General features: G+C 39.4%; 1 protein-coding gene and 1 long non-coding RNA gene across 5 annotated transcripts in view; one reads left to right on the forward strand and one right to left on the reverse strand.

The window, feature by feature from the left end:
* The window catches only part of PPP3CA (protein phosphatase 3 catalytic subunit alpha), a 170552-nt gene that overhangs the window by 113732 nt on the left and 40905 nt on the right, over positions 1-15915 (reverse strand). The gene's annotated exons all lie outside the window — the stretch shown is intronic.
* On the forward strand, positions 6921-8637 carry LOC135299968 (uncharacterized). 3 transcript variants are annotated; one of them, XR_010361816.1, is made up of 4 exons: positions 6923-7060; positions 7162-7294; positions 8271-8408; positions 8511-8637. It is a non-coding gene; the product is annotated as an uncharacterized LOC135299968 (long non-coding RNA). The 3 variants fall into 3 exon arrangements; XR_010361815.1 differs by lacking the exon at positions 7162-7294 and having other exon boundaries at positions 6921-7060; XR_010361814.1 differs by having other exon boundaries at positions 6927-7294.

Below are 15915 nucleotides of genomic sequence, written 5' to 3' on the forward strand. Positions count from 1 at the left end.
GCTGCCCTAAGAAATTGAACTAGATTTGTAGAAGTTTGGGTATGTGTCTTAAAAGTCTCCCCACTTCACACAAAATTCTATCTGAATTCAAAAGGTAATGGACACTAATCCACATGCTCCCAAAAGCCTAAAGAATCATATTTAGAAACACTGAATGGCTGCAAGGCTTCTAAACTATACTAATTCTTGATCAATACAAATACAAGCGCAAACCCCCAAAAGCACACAACCACCAGAAACATATATTCCACGTGAGATGCTTTTGAGGGAACAGTTAAAAAGAAATGCATCTCAGGGCTCTAAGTACCCCAGACAATTTGGATCCTCAGAACCTTCCCATATAATGCATTATACCCAAAGTGTACTCAGTACAGGCTACATTCACCTGGATCCAAATCACTACACCAGCCTTGCCTCTGTTCACAGAGTTATCTCCAGCAAAGCCATTATCTCCCAAAGTAACATTGCTCCGAGAGGAGAACACAGGAATCTCCCATGTTTTATGGGCAGCCAGTGGACAGCTCCAAGCTTGAATTACTGAAATGCTATCTTTTATCACCAGAGAACTTGAGGGAGAAGATGGGTCTTGCAAAAGCTCTCCCTGGTTCCACAAAAAAAAAAAAAAGCTTACAAACAAATGAAACCCAGGCAGACACTGCAGGTAAGGACCCTCTGAGGGACAGACGTCTGCCTCCTCCCTACCCTCAGGACTAATTGTTTATCAGGTATAAAACATTTGCCCTGTTATGAAGGTCTTCCAGACACAATCAAAAATGGACAGAATGCCTTTGTTTCCAATTTAATAATCTAGTGTTTGAATAAGTTTTCCAGCACAGAACAAATTAGTGAAATGGCAGCAGTTCCCAGCCCTCCAATTCTGGTAACAGTTCCTCAGGAACATCACTGGAGAGCCAAAACAATATTTAAACTTGCTTTCACACTTTTTTAATAGCTTTTTTAGTATTTGTGACAAAATGGATAGTACGCAGAGTGAAATGTCTGCTTTTCCTGACTTAACTGCAGCTTTCCAGAATGGCCTACAGTACTTTCTTGTAAAGGCAGCTGAAGAGTTGCACTATTGATGTATTGTATGAACATCACAAAAAAGACTAAGTATTCTAGTATAAAAAGAAAATAACTTAAGGATAAATAAATTTATAATTAGTCAACAGAGATCAAGAATCATCTCTGCACTGAAAAAAAGTTTGTTTTTTTTCCCTCAAGCCTCTTATGACCACATACACAAAACTATTTTTCTATATTTGTTAAAACCAGCTCCTTGTAGACTACACAGTAGATGTGAGAACAAAAAAATTTGACTATTTGAGACCAAAAGGTCCCCAAGTCCATTAATCAGGTTCTAATAGAGAACAAAGCCTATCTTTTGCCATTAACTTCACACTTTTTAGTAATATTCATCTAAAAACACTGCAAGATCTGTCTCTCTGACTCTGCTTCCTCCCTTCCCCATATACTAAAACATCAAAATTACTATAAAATAAATACTGTATATATACTGTATTGCTTCAGACTTACTTAACAGGACTGATTCTGTCACCCAACACAGAAAATCTCAATGGGAGCTGCAAAGGCCTAAGTGATTTTCATCTAATTTGGTTTTGAAAATGTATCATTGTATATTTTCTGAACACTGAAGTCTGATTTACATCTTTTTATTACAATGCAATAAACTGCTGTGACCTGGGAGTCTGTGTAGCCATTACTCTCCAAAATCCAGCTAGCACTCCAAGTGTAACTGGTTCCATGCATTCCACTTATCACCCACTGGTGGCCCCCTCATCTGCTGGAGTCTGAAAAAAAAAGTAGTTGGTGGGATGGTTTTGCTATTGTTGTTTTGGGGTTTTTTTTTTTCCTATGTGGGAAAGAATGTTTTTCACCCCAACTGCCAAAAAAAAAAAAAAATTCATTTAACCTACAAATTGATAGATTTAATTACACTCATTATTTGCTTAAAAGTTTCTTTCCCCTATCTAGCTCCTTCAAACTTTGTTACTCTTTGACTGTCCTGTTTTCCTGAATAGCTTTAAAGAACAGTCTTCAATAAAATTATCACCATTTTATTAGACAAGAGTGAGACTGCTTCCTAACAAAAAGAGCAGCAAACAAAAGGAAAGAAATTTGCTCTGTTGAAGGTAGGTTAGTATTTCTAGTGTTGTCTTCTGGGGAAAAAACATAGAACAACCTACACTGAATTAGAGCCACTAAAGAAGCCCTGAGGAAAAACAAAAAAAATTGTGGACATGCAAGTAATACAAGAGTTACCTTTTTCTCTCTTTCTACTGCCAAGAGGATGGTAATGACTGGGATGATAAGTGTTAAGTCAGAACCAGCAGCAGTTTGCCTCCCAGCAAACTACTGTCTATTGAATTTGCAGCAAAACCAATCCCAACCTTCCATGTTCCTCCCAATCTCTCCAAGTTACTTCTACAAATGAATTAAAATACACTTGTTAGGAAAATCAAGAATTTATCAGATACTGAATCAATTATTGACCACCTGGCAGCCAGCAATACTTTCCTTGTATTGCTAATTTAGTGTTCACACTGTAAGACAGAGATTAATGCAACAAATACATTTTAGATGCACATTTAACTGAGAGCACCATCAGTTCTGAAGTAAGTCCATAAATGGCTTTCTTTCCTGAATAATGCACATTACAAATAAGATCCACTGCCCTTTAATAGGGTGTAGGAAAAAAGAGCAAACCAAAGTCTGATTTAACTACAACTTTCTGAGCACAAGTTGAAGCATTTTCAATTATCTTTTATCAAATACTCAGTGAAACAGAGGAGATTAAATTAAGTGCACTTCAACTGAATCATTTTCTGCAGAATCAAGCAGTCTCAAATTGCTCTGCAACTTGATAAAGAGTAGAAAATCCCACATGTAAGTGAAAAGCAAGTACAAATGTATTCTATATTATATTTGTATGACACAAAGGCTTTTCTAAGATTAATATTAATCTTAGCATTAAGAACATAAAGATACTAATGTGTACTAAGTAGGATTTATCACACAAGAAACAAAATCCTTTGTGCTTAATTTCTTGAATGTGTATTAACAAAGTCTAAGACTGCCGCTGGGAATTTCCCAAAGCACCCAAGAATCCATGCCTTATCCAGATGCAAGCAAGTCAGTAAGCTCTAACTCCAGTTTCTCAAGTTTTATCACTGTCCATCATGTTGTCACAGAACAACTTCCACATTTCTCCTGGTTTAAAGATTAGACTAACAATAACTTCAAAGATTGATGGGTTAATTGCAGCATCAACCATAAAGGAGAAATGTGGGTTTAAAAGATCTATCCCTCTGCTGCCCTAGATGCACATAATGTTACAGTTTTCAAATTGCCTCATGCAAGTTCAGCATAGCATGTCCTAATTAAACCTTAAAAGTTAAACACATTAATTTTTAGTAATATTTATTTTTGCTCTTGCATTCCTACTATTTTCTACCTGAGGTACCAACAGATGTGCTTTGGCAAACTCTGCATCATCTCAAGAGCCCTGCACTGATATTATCTGGCACAGGTCTAATCTTACTGAAAGCCTGTGGCAAACATCTGAAAACCAAGAGACTCAACTGCGCAAAGCCTTAAAACTGTTACCACACTTTTAAGGCCACCTAGTTCAAACTCAAACCTATTTAATGGTTGTGTTCTGTGGGATACATTAAAGAAACACAGTACACAGATATTCAGCCTTTTTTCATTATCTGAAGATCTTAAAACCCATGTTCCTGCCCTAATAATTTAAAGATATTTAAGTATTAAAACAAATATGTAATGGCAAACTCAGAAGGATAAATTCTACATTTAAAGCTTTACAATCAAACTTAATTGCTTCTGACTTAACTCCTTTGGGGGAAAAAACCCCACCTACTTACTAGAATCTCAGTCTTACAAAAAAAGTGACTTCTAAATTACTCTAGTCCTATGTTCATACTTCGTATGTTGGTGATATCACTATCAGAATCTACCCTGCTCATAGTCAGGGCAGATACACAGGAAATACATTAATCCAAGTTCACACTCTTAACCAGCAACCATCAGTTGAATCAGCAACCCTGGCCGACAGGACAAACAAAACACTACTGAATTTATGATAGTATTTCCCTCTTCTGCAGGCAGCCAAAATAATTTTGACACATTTATGTACATCAACTTTAGCAGCAGATGTCAAGCAAGTTAACTTGTTTGTCTATTCCCCATCCATCCCAAGCTTAAAACCTTCCAAATGGAATCCCAGAATGTTTCCTGGCTAGAAGCTATGTATGCAGCTTGTTTTCAAGAGGAAAAAAAAAAAAAAATTGTTTGGGCTAATCCAGGAAAGAAGAAAATGCTGTTCCTCACAGCAAATGCAAGGCAGGGGATGATGAACGGGTTTTCTGAGGTTCACAACATCCCAGAGAATGGAAAGAAAATAATGCATGTCCACCTTTTCCATACGAGGGACTGATTTTTTTTTTATACTGAGACAACAGAGATAAAACATATTATGCCTTCCTCTACAAATGAAGGGCCTTGGCAGAGATCCTGCTAAAAAGAACTGATCTAGTTTCCATAGCAGTCCCTCTTACCTCAAGCTTCACCCTGGTATTTTTCGGATGCACATTGGACTGCTTCCAAATTTGCTCTTCTCTTTGGAATTTCAGACTCAATAATGAGATTAACTTTGTGAAACCACTACTGCAGCAACACTCAAATACAGCAACTTCAAAATTAGTTAGACGTAACTTGTAGACATTTTAGCACAGAAGGTCTTCTTCTCTGTGCAAGGAACCAGGTCTATAAGCAAGGAATAAAGCATCACTTTTCAATGGATCTGGAAGAGCTGCATTGCATGAAATACTTAACAATTCACTTAGCTGAACAAAGTTCTTACATTTTCCAGCAAAATACAAGTCAGAAGCACACTGAAGATGTATTTATTGCAAAAATCTTGCCAGAGGGAAAATAATGACTGTCAAAAAGCAAAATGTATACTCAGATATACATATGTAAGTGGAAACAGCTTAAAACCATCTCCTCTGGAATTCAAAATGAACCTACAATCATACTGCATTCCATTTTCTTTTTCCATCACTATGAAGTCTGCCATTCGCATCATTTAACTCTACCTGGTTACCTGAGAAATGACATTTCAAATACAGTATTTGAAAGACAGTCTTGGCTTCACCTCCCAGTATTCAGAAGCATGTATTTGAAAAACCCTAATGGCAAAACACAAGCACAGAATAAATGCATCTGTGAGGCAAGGACAGAACAGGGATGTGCATGTTTCTCTGAATAATAGGCTGGTACGATTAATTTATAATAGAAAAGGACAAACTAAAACCACATCCAGAAACAACAAATAACCTCTCCTGAAGCAGTGACAACACGCTATTTCCCAACAAATACCAAGGAGCTCTATAAAGATAAGTTTATCCATGATGCACAGACAAGCTTAGCATTTAAAGAGGAGGCGTGTATTGTCTGCCTTTGCCTTTTTACTATTTATGTTTCTTTACTTCCCTTAATTCCTTTTTGTGAAGGCTTGGACCCAAGGAAAGGCTTACTCATTTACAGAATTGAAAATAACCCAAACATCTTTTTGACTGCATCAGCTCAGCCCTTCAAGGTTTGCCACAGGGCCAGGCAACATTCACCCTCACAGGATCCACCAAGAAAGTTCGCAATGATTTCTTCCCCTTTAATATAAGGATGGCAATTGGAATATTTTTGTTCTTATGAACAAATATTTGCAACATTGCATGTCAGCCTGCAGGACTTTATAGCTCTCATGGTATGAGAATAGCTGGGGTTTGGATGAGGTTTGTTTGGTTTTTTTTTTGAAGGGGGCGTGTTTTTTGTGTTCTAACATTTCAAAACAAACATCTAATATCTCACAACGTTTATATAAATAAGAATCATCATCATAATACAGCCAAGCTTTTTGGTAGATAAGGATTAATTACTACTTTTAAAAACAGAGGAACAGAAAAACCTGGAGTTGAGGAACTTTCTAAGCCAAGTATATTTTCTGCACTTGCTATCAATGGGTTTCTCCCAGATTCACGTTTTGAATTCTCCCATTTTTCTCATGGTTTACCCCAGCATTCAGAATAGACTTTTAGTTTTAACTATGCAGTTTGGTAATCCAGAGCTGCTCCAAACACACCAGCTGTAGGCACACACTGCACAGCCACAGTCTTGGGACTTGTCTTCTCTCTTTCCCTAGTGACACCGGCCACTCCATTTGCTGGGCACTACTTAGGCCTACTGAGCATCAGGCTCCTGCCTTCCCAGAACGACCCAGGGGAAGATGATCCTGGAAATAAAAGGGACAAGAGCCAGCTCCATACTTAGCATGGTAGAACTGCAATTTTCTCATCTTTTCCATTCCCATGGGGTGCACTCACATTTATCTACATCAAACTTCATTTACAATTTTGTGCCTTAGTTAAGCAGGACTGTAAGAGTGTTGTGCAATTCTTTAGGGCTGGCCTTTAACTACCCTGAATAAATTGGTACTTCATTACCTCACTGTTCACCTGCTCTTCCAAATCATTTATACAGCCAACACAACAGGGAGTAGAAATCTCATTTTTTCCAGTATGTTATTACAATGTTTCCAGCTTTCCACAGTTGATACTACGTATTTCAAAATTTATTTATACTTGAAAGTTACTGTTTAATTTGACATTTAGGGCTACAGAACACAGTGCTTTTCTGCAGGGGAAAAACACCCCACTGTCTTACTCATACTCTTCATTTTTGGCAGTCTCTCTCAGAAACACTTTGTCTCATGGCAGAGATCATTATCCTGAGATGATGCAGCCTGTGTGCAGGAATGAGCTATGTGCCATTATGACTCTCACAGTAACAGACCTGATTCCAGTTTCACACTGTTACAACACGTCACACTTTGTCCTTATTTTATTGCTCTTGAGTCCATTAAGAATGACAGTTTGATCTATTATCAGGGACTTGGCTCAAAGGGAATGTAAAATAAGGAACTTCAGGATAAGTACTGCACCATGCTACTTAGAAAACCAGAGTAAGCTCGTTTAAATGTCATTTCGGTACACAAAAAGCTTTTTCCATGTTTACAACACCCATTTTGGCTTTTGCTAACATTCCATTTTATAAAATTTCAAGTCAACCTACTACAGCAGCTTCACTGCAAGATGAACTAACAATCTGGTGGGCCTCCTATCCTGATGACCACTGAAGCACAGGGATTTATTTTGAAGAGCTAACACAAGTTAAAAAAATACAGAATGCAGACCTGGTGAGACTTCACACATTTAAGCAAGGTAGCAGGTAACAGGAGAGGAAAAGTAGTGAAAGAGTTGAGTGCTTACACTTGTAAAGAAATTTAACTTAGCAGCTCATGCCTAGTAAGCAGACAGTGAGAGGCCTGGAATTCAGTTACTGAAGATAAATAAAGGAGGAATTTCTCATAAACTTGAAGTACATGGCTTAGATTAATGCCTAAGACCTAACAGATGGAAGACAAAATTAACAGCCACCAAATTCAGGAATAATAAGACATCCAGTCAGCATATCTTGATTTCATACAATACCCCAGTTACAGATAATAATGGATTTGCCTCCATGCCCATCAGCTTCAGCAACTGATAATTTTTAATACAGTAAAGAGCATGTAGAAACTAAAAACTGGGTCTAATTATAAAAACAATACGGGAAGTGACAATCTGCAGAGCAGTAAGAGGTTTACCTGAAGCACAACAGCAAAAGGTGCACATTACATTCTATAGCAGCCTAGTCAGGAGCAAAACAGGTCTCAGATGAACTGAGAAAAGGTAAATTTTGAGCACATAAGTAAATACCTTGTCTGCATAAGTCAGGGGTGTGAGGGGGAAATCAAGGGAGTGATTCTTCTCCTGTACAGTGAAGAATCTCAACAGTTCTTGTCATCTTTTCACACTACACAAACATTTCAGAAGAAAATATGAGAGGCCAGCATTGGATGGCTAGGGTCCAACGCATTATGGCTTACCATGTCTCATAGTTAGAAACTGGTTTGAAGACTGAAACATGAAATGAATCTCTATCCATAATACCATCTCCCTGTATTGTAGCCATTTAGCATAATTCATTAGCAGAGATTTCCTGAAATATTTAAAGAGGAAGATAATGGTAACATGCAACCATTGTGAGTTACAAGTTAGTAATTATTTCCTAAAAAATCGCTTCCTTCTGTGATTTTCTTAGGGGTTTTTCAGTTTCATCTGCTTTTTCAGTTTTTAACAGACATTGCTGCTTGGAAGAGAGACAGTGCAAGACCTCAATTAGAAATTCAAAGAATGACTTTGAGGAAGATTGTTTTTCCTCTTCTAATTCTGAACTCTGCATTGGTTTTGTCTAACTTCTTCACACAGGTAACTTATCTTTCCCTTTCCCACCCCCTCCTTAATTACAAAAGACAGAAGTGGTCCTACACCTCTGTGTGCCCTTTTTTCATTTAACTAATTGCATTTCAGACTCATACTCAGGAGCACTACAGAGGCCTGCATAAAACAAGTGGCTGCCAAAATACTTACTTTAATGATTTTTCAACCCATTGAAATGTGCTTATCATGGTATCATTAAAAATCTCTTCACACATCACATTTTTGCAGTCTTTCACTGGCAATGCATCTTCATAGGCAGAATATTTTCAGCACTCAGTACTGGGAGGAAGGGAGAAGAAATCTGAGAACTGCAAGCACGCAGTACAAAGAACACAGGCAGCACGGGGTATCCAGACCTCGGCTTGTCAGAGGTGTGGTGTCTGCACAGTTCTCTCCCTGTTCACCCAAAGTGTAAGGCAGTCACCCAGTGATCCCTGTTTGCTTGCACATGGATTGAGACAGCCCTAGCAACACCAGTCTGTCACTTCAGTCCAGTAGTGAGGGCAACATCAGCTAAGGGAGACTGCAGTGGAAGACACAAGGAGGTCAAACAGGAGGAAAGAAAACCAGAAGAGGCAGCAGCTTGTGCTCCAGTCTCCTGCAACTCCAAGTAAAGTGACTGCAGAAAAGCCTGCAGAACAGCATTAATTGGTAAATGTGACTAAACCTAATCTAACCTAAAGCAGAAACCTGTACTACTCTAATTTTGAACCTTAGTCTCTAACACTTTCATTAATCTTGCCTTATTTATCATTTATATCTTTAGAGTCTCACAGGTGGGAAAAGTCCTGAAGCTAAGGACTGTGTTGACAGTTGGGTGCTGAGCATCTCCAAGGATGGAGACTCTACAATCTCTCTTCATCATGCTCTCATTCCAAGGGGACCAAAAACCCTAGATTGGTATCAAAAGCCAAACTACACAGGGCACACTCAGCGTGACTGAGGGAGGAATCAATTCAAAGAGTGAGATATTTTAATTTAAATATACCTACAGAAGAATGAAGTGAGGGGAGTATTATTTCTGAAATAAGAAACCAACTAGCATGTTCTTGGAAATTAAAATTAGGTAATGACAGGTTTTCAGATGTGATACTGCTGCCTCCAGAAGAAGGAGGCCAGTCAGTATTTCTCATTCTCTGTTTTAACATATCCTTGCAGTCAGTTACAGTGAGAAGGAAAAGATGTATAGGACCACTTCACAGAGCTGTTATTCCCTACTGCCCCACTTTCTAGAAATTATCACGAGAGTAAAATGTGGTCTTCCAAAACCTCTCTCCTCAACAGTGTTGACTTGTAATCACAAAACTGGGTAACAAACATGCATATACAAGACAGAAGAGCTTTAGCACTTGAATACTTTGCCTTTACACAGTCAGTCCCTCCAAAATCCTTGCTCTTCAGGGACCACCATCACTGGCCTTCCCAATCATGTTTAATATTGTTATCCATACTATGAAATTCTCTTTAAATGGAACAGTCAGCTGCAAGAAGCCATGAGAAACTTCATCCCTTTGAGCACTGGCATTACTGTCCCCCATCAATAAAATAAATCCCTGCACGTGCCCCTCACTTGGCTACCATCCAAAGTCAATACTGAGAGGCACGAGGAATGGTGTGCTCACCTGCCCCTCTCAATGCTGCAGCCATGGAAGGGGAGAACAAGCTGTCTGGGGGACCCCTGGCATCTACTTCACATCTGCTTGCAAAATCTCCTGCAAGTGCCAACTGCATAGATTACACAGCTTTTTATATGCTTTACAGCAAACAAAGCAGTTGCCAAGATAAAGCCACTTTGCAACCCAGCAGGGTTACAAACACACAATGGCAAACTTAAAAGGTAATAGGAAAAGCAATAACCTACCACTACCCATCCTCTCCTGCCACTGTCAGACTACACTGGAGTCAGAGTCTTGGTTTCCAGCCAAGGCATAAAGAGAAAAACTGGATAATCTTCAGGTCTTTATGCAACTCCGCTGTTCAGACTGAGCTGTTTGCTACCTTCTGTACCCTGACACAAGGGTTTGATTTTGCCAGAGGTTCCCTTCCCCTCTCATGTACTTTTTCAACATTCCCACACACAAGGGATTAAGACAACCCACTTCCACCAGCAACTCTTGCAAATATTAGCATCTGAAAATTAGGTTTAGATCATGCAACAACTCACAAAGGCACAAACAAAAATATTTCATCTAACATAGTGCTCATTCCAGTCATATTTTTTCAACACTCTTCTTTTTCCCTGTCAGATTTTTTGGGACTAGGATAAAAGGCAAGCTAACAGAAAATGAGGTTTTAGCCCAAACCCCAACTATGCCTGAATCTACCAGCAAGATGTCTTCCTATCCCTTAAATCTCTTGTTATCCCCCATTAAGGACGGGATTTACAAAGCAGAAATTAAATGTCAGGTTTTTAAAATTACAGTTGTACACTGGTTTCAACATGCTTTCGTCACTGTAAATCCGTTTAGCTTGTTGCTGTCCCCATGACTTTCTTGCAAATGCAGGTTTCCAGTTTGGGTTTATGTCTAACAGTAGCAAAAGCTGTCTGTTTTCTGTGTTTGGAGACAAAATACAGGAAATTATGCATCTAATCTACAGATTAGCATAAGCAGCATAACCATCTTTTCACAGCACTCAGGAGAAAGCAGCTGAAACTCAGATGAACATACCAGATATGTTCATTTCCAAGTAAAATGCAGAGGAAGTTTGGTCTGAGGGTTTGGTCTGAGCTCTTTCACATAGAAAAGAGGAGTAGGGGGATGCACTCAGGGTTTTTTCTCAAAATATTGGATTTCCCTTATTTTATTGAAGACCTCTTTACATTCAGTATACTAAAACTAGGATGAAAAAAGAACTCATGCAGCTCTGCCTGACTCAGATATGAAATTATAGTTAGGCCATATTTAGACTTTCAGAGATGACCTAATATACTGAACATCAAAGTTACACCAACCTGTTTCCTTATGCTTTGTTAGATGAACCTAGAAGTTTGTTCAGTCAGAGGACTGGCTGTCATATGCTCTAAACATTCCTGACTCTGAGACAAAGCTGCTCCATGACAGCAAGCAAATTTCACCACTTTGCCATACAGTCTTTGCCTACTCTGCATTTTGTGTGAGAACCCAAGAAAACCATAACCCAGATCACAATGCCATCTGGGTGACCACAACAGAACTATGTTAAAGATCTTTTCAAGTCTCTTTGAATTTTCCATTGACGCAATAAACACTGAGACATTGGTCCTAAAGTGAAACATGTTCCAGAGCAGAGACTTCAACTGCAAGACCATCCAGGCAAATCTCATTCCTAACATACAACTGCCAACAAATGTGCATGACTAACCCAGTATCTTTAGACTCCCTCTACCAGAATTTTGACAGCACAATTGAGCTCTTTCTACAGTATGAATCTTAAATAGGTTAAATTTGCTCCCCACGAGTGCGCTGCCCTCCACAGCCTAGAAAAGGAGATGAAGGCAATTAACTAAGGCAGAGAGAAAAGGTAAAATGAATCCAGGCCCTGGTCTCCACACATCCCCCATAAAATCACCTCTCCTCTCAGCCAAGGAGCTACTACCATCATACATTTCCCACAGTAAAGCTAATTGAAAGATGTGAGTCGGGAGAACAAACCAAAGAAACACAAAGCCCCACCAGTCACAGTCCATCCTCTGGCTACATACAATGTGACAGCAGTGGACGTACACCTCTAAATGTAAAAGCTGGGCTGTCCATCCATTTGGTTTGAACACTTACATGACAGTAAGGAGAAATGAGAAGCTTTTTTTCCTCCTATCTATGGATCTTTCTGTGAATTTCTTTCGAAGATGGCAACCACACTACCCACATGCATAATGCCTACAAGCTGAAGAAAGTGTCAATTTCCACCAGCCTCCCACCAGCACAACTGACACCATCTGAGCTCTTAGGTTTAATCTGATTCGAGTTAACCAACCTCCTGAACCACACTCAGCAAAATATATTTTACTTTTCCCCTTTCAGGAATCCCTTCTCCCCTCCCAAGGCTTTAGAACACTGCTCAGAGTGACTAGCTCTTTTGAAAACAGATGTTTTCAAATTACATGACAGACTGATCTGTGAGGAAGGCAAAATTAGTGCTCTCATTTTCAACCCATACACTCAAGATGTAGTTTTCCATGTCTTCTACTAGACAGAAAAAGTAAGCATAAGACTCTGACAGTATGATAAATAGCCTTTCGATGTAATAGGTATACACTAAATGCAAACTTAATTAGAACAGAATTGAAAAGTTAAGAAGCCATAAAAAAACATGAATAAAATATTGTCCAAAGGTACAGATAATGGATTAAAAAAAATTTCTTTTTCTCCCTACTCCTTCGCCCTAAAGTCTTTCTCTAAATTCTGTTGCCTTTTTTGTTTTTTTTACAGACATATTTTGCTCCGTCATGCCTTTGCTAAATGCTGAGTGCTGTAAGGCTTTGCTCCTAGGTTAAAAATCTGAGCTGATTTCTTGCTCTGGTATAAAAAGGCTCTACAACAAAAGAAATTCTAAGAGGGCAGAAGCCGCTTTCTGCCCCACCTCATGGATTTTCACATAGACACCTCCCTTGCAGGACTCCAAATGACCCCTCAGAAAGAGGATGGTGAAGAACTGTAGGAGCAGTACAGTCATGCCTGCACTTAACCTTCAAGCACTGCTTTAAAAAGACCTGCTGATGTAACCCCACATTTGAATTACAGCAAGTGTAATGTTCAATTTGAGGACTGTACAATTTACAAGCTAATGCCTTGAAACATAACAAAACAAAACTAGCCTTTTAAATCAGGAGACGTGTGACTAGGCAAGCAGCAAGTTTTCTCAGTATTTCAGCTTTACTTTCAAACCTGTGTTGATATTTTTTTCTTTTAAAGGTAGTAAGAGATATTGGATAACAAGGGAGAGTTCTTACAGAGGCTGTCAATACAACAGTCTGCATTTCCAGCTTTCCTCAGAGCTGACAAGAGAAATCTTCTATGTTTCTACTAGGCAAGATTAGAGTCACCCCAGCCTCCCATAAGAATGCTTGCACTTCATGAGCCCTTCTTCACCTTTTTGTGTTCAATTACTACAGCCCAGTCAGAGTTTAGAAGCACCAGTGCAAGTAACAAAAGGCATCAATTATCAGCACTTGAAACAAGCAAAATACTTCCTATGTAGGCAACTCTCCATTTCATTTGAATACCACAAAGTTAAAGATAATTTAGTCATTTGGTTTAGTACAATGCAAAGTTTTGGAGTAGCTGTCCTATTTACTTCTTTTTCAAAAATCTATTATGAAAGTCTTCTCTTATGCAAATGCTTTATTTATCTCTAGCTCATTGTTAAACTTGAATGCCAAAAGAAAAACAAATGCAACTTCCTGCTACTGGAGAACACTCTGCTGAGGACTTTTCATATATTTCCTTTACACTTACATTCTTACAAATTATGTATGTGAGAAGCAGATGATGAGCAGCAATTTGGCAACACTTCACCATCTGCTATTTGCAGATCTAGTCAAATTCAGAGTTAATTAAAGATTAAAAACAAGGACCGATACTTTTGAAGCAAAGAGCCATCTTCTTTCCTGGCATGACTGTAAATAAATAACTTGGGTAGGCTGTTCCCCCTCACTCCAACACAATCATAAATCTACAATATCATAAGGGCAACACAAAACTTGCACTCATTAAATACCTGTATATCTTCTATTTTAATTGAAAAAAGATACTAAAATCACGTCAGCTTTTTTAGAATGCTACAATCACAGCAGGCTACGTAAAGCCCTATTCAGAAAAAAGTCTATCTCTAAGTAAAAAATATAAATTATAACTGAAAGACTTGTAGAAAGGGCTACAGAAAACATGAGACAGAGAAAAAAATTAGTCAGCTTGTAACATCTTTTACCTTTTATTACCTACATATTTAAGCAAGTAATATTTAATTAAGAGTGAATGAGGAATAAGACAACCCTGATGGGTCCCTTGTATTACTACATTGACAGCTGGCTACCTTCCTACCTTTCTGTTGTCCAGTTTACCTCTCCTGTGCTGCTTCTGCAGGAACCACCTCATGTCAGAATTCCACCCCACCTCCTTGGGGCTCCCAGACCCTCTTCTCTACAGTCTTCAGCTGCCTCCCTCATTTACTGAACTTTTCTGACAGAGCTGGGAAAGAACAACAAAAAGATACAAAACTGGAAAGGGTGCAACAAGTCCTCCCAAGATGCTGGCTCAGGTGTGTGAAGCAAAGGTTCCTGCTCAACTCCTAAGAGCAGTAACCTGAGCTCAGTGTTTAAGAATGGGTGAGAAAGCTCTGCTCTGTTTCCTCTGCTACCTGAGCCTGCAGCTGAGCTGTGCCAAGTCCAAAAGCTCACCAGGCTGCTGCACAGCAGCTCACTGTGGCTGGCTGCCAGGGAGAGAGAGCAGTGCTGGTGGAGCCGAGCTCCCCGGGACGCCGGCTGCCAGCTGCCCCTGCCTGCTGCTCAGCGCTCCTCAGCCAGCTGGAGAGCGATCCATGGAAACACCACAACTGCCAGGGTGCAGGATGCAGGGCGACAGAAGAGACTCAAAGATGGGGAGCCAGCTTGGAGAATGTTGGGGGACAGAGCAGGAGAGGGCCATGAGCTGTAAAAATGGCAAACTCTGTCCTCTCCCCAACAACCAGAAGCTGATGATGGATTGAGAGATAATTACTGAAGAGTAATTATATTGAAAACAGACTACTTCTGTAGATTGCAAACATTTTTTTTTTAATTAAATGTCAAATATCAGTCTCCTTACTTTCTCCTCCTCATTTTTGCAGCAGTAAAATTTTCAGAACTGGTTGTGCAAGCATCATGGCAAGCAATCAAGCTCTGGATCACCAGCACTTGACTGAGCTTACCTCTTATGAGAATGTTACACAGGAAACAGGGCAAATAGGACTTAATGGAACCAGATTTAGGTTAAATACACACTTTTGTTTCAACTAAGAAAAGCTGAACCAAGTCAAAATATTTTAACTTCTAAATGCCACCATTAAATTCCCCCCAACTTTTAAAATATCTGTCTGTAAGAAGTTGCCCCACACAGCTGGGGCTTACTCAGTCCTCCCATGTCAGGATAGGGGAGAGAATCGGAAGAGTAAAATGAGAAAACTCAGATTAAGGCAAGAGTAGCTTAATAGCTGAAGAAAAAGCCATGCACACAAGCAAAGCAAAACAGGGAATTCATTTACCACTTCCCATAGGCAGGCAGCTATTCAGCCTTTCCCAGGAAAGCACAGCTCTATCACACCTAACGCTGACTTGGGAACACAAACACCATCAGTACAAATGTCTGCCCCTTCCTCCTTTTTCCCCCCATTGCATATGCCAAGCGAGATGCCATTTGATATGGGATATTCCTTGGGTCAGTTGGGGTCACCTGTCCCAGCTGTGTCCCCCTGTTTGTGCATCCCCAGCCTCCTTGCTGGTGGGGTGGGATGAGGCACAGAAAAGGTCTTCAGACTTTGT

This window comes from Passer domesticus, chromosome 4 (assembly GCF_036417665.1).
Source record: "Passer domesticus isolate bPasDom1 chromosome 4, bPasDom1.hap1, whole genome shotgun sequence".
Taxonomy (NCBI): domain Eukaryota; kingdom Metazoa; phylum Chordata; class Aves; order Passeriformes; family Passeridae; genus Passer; species Passer domesticus.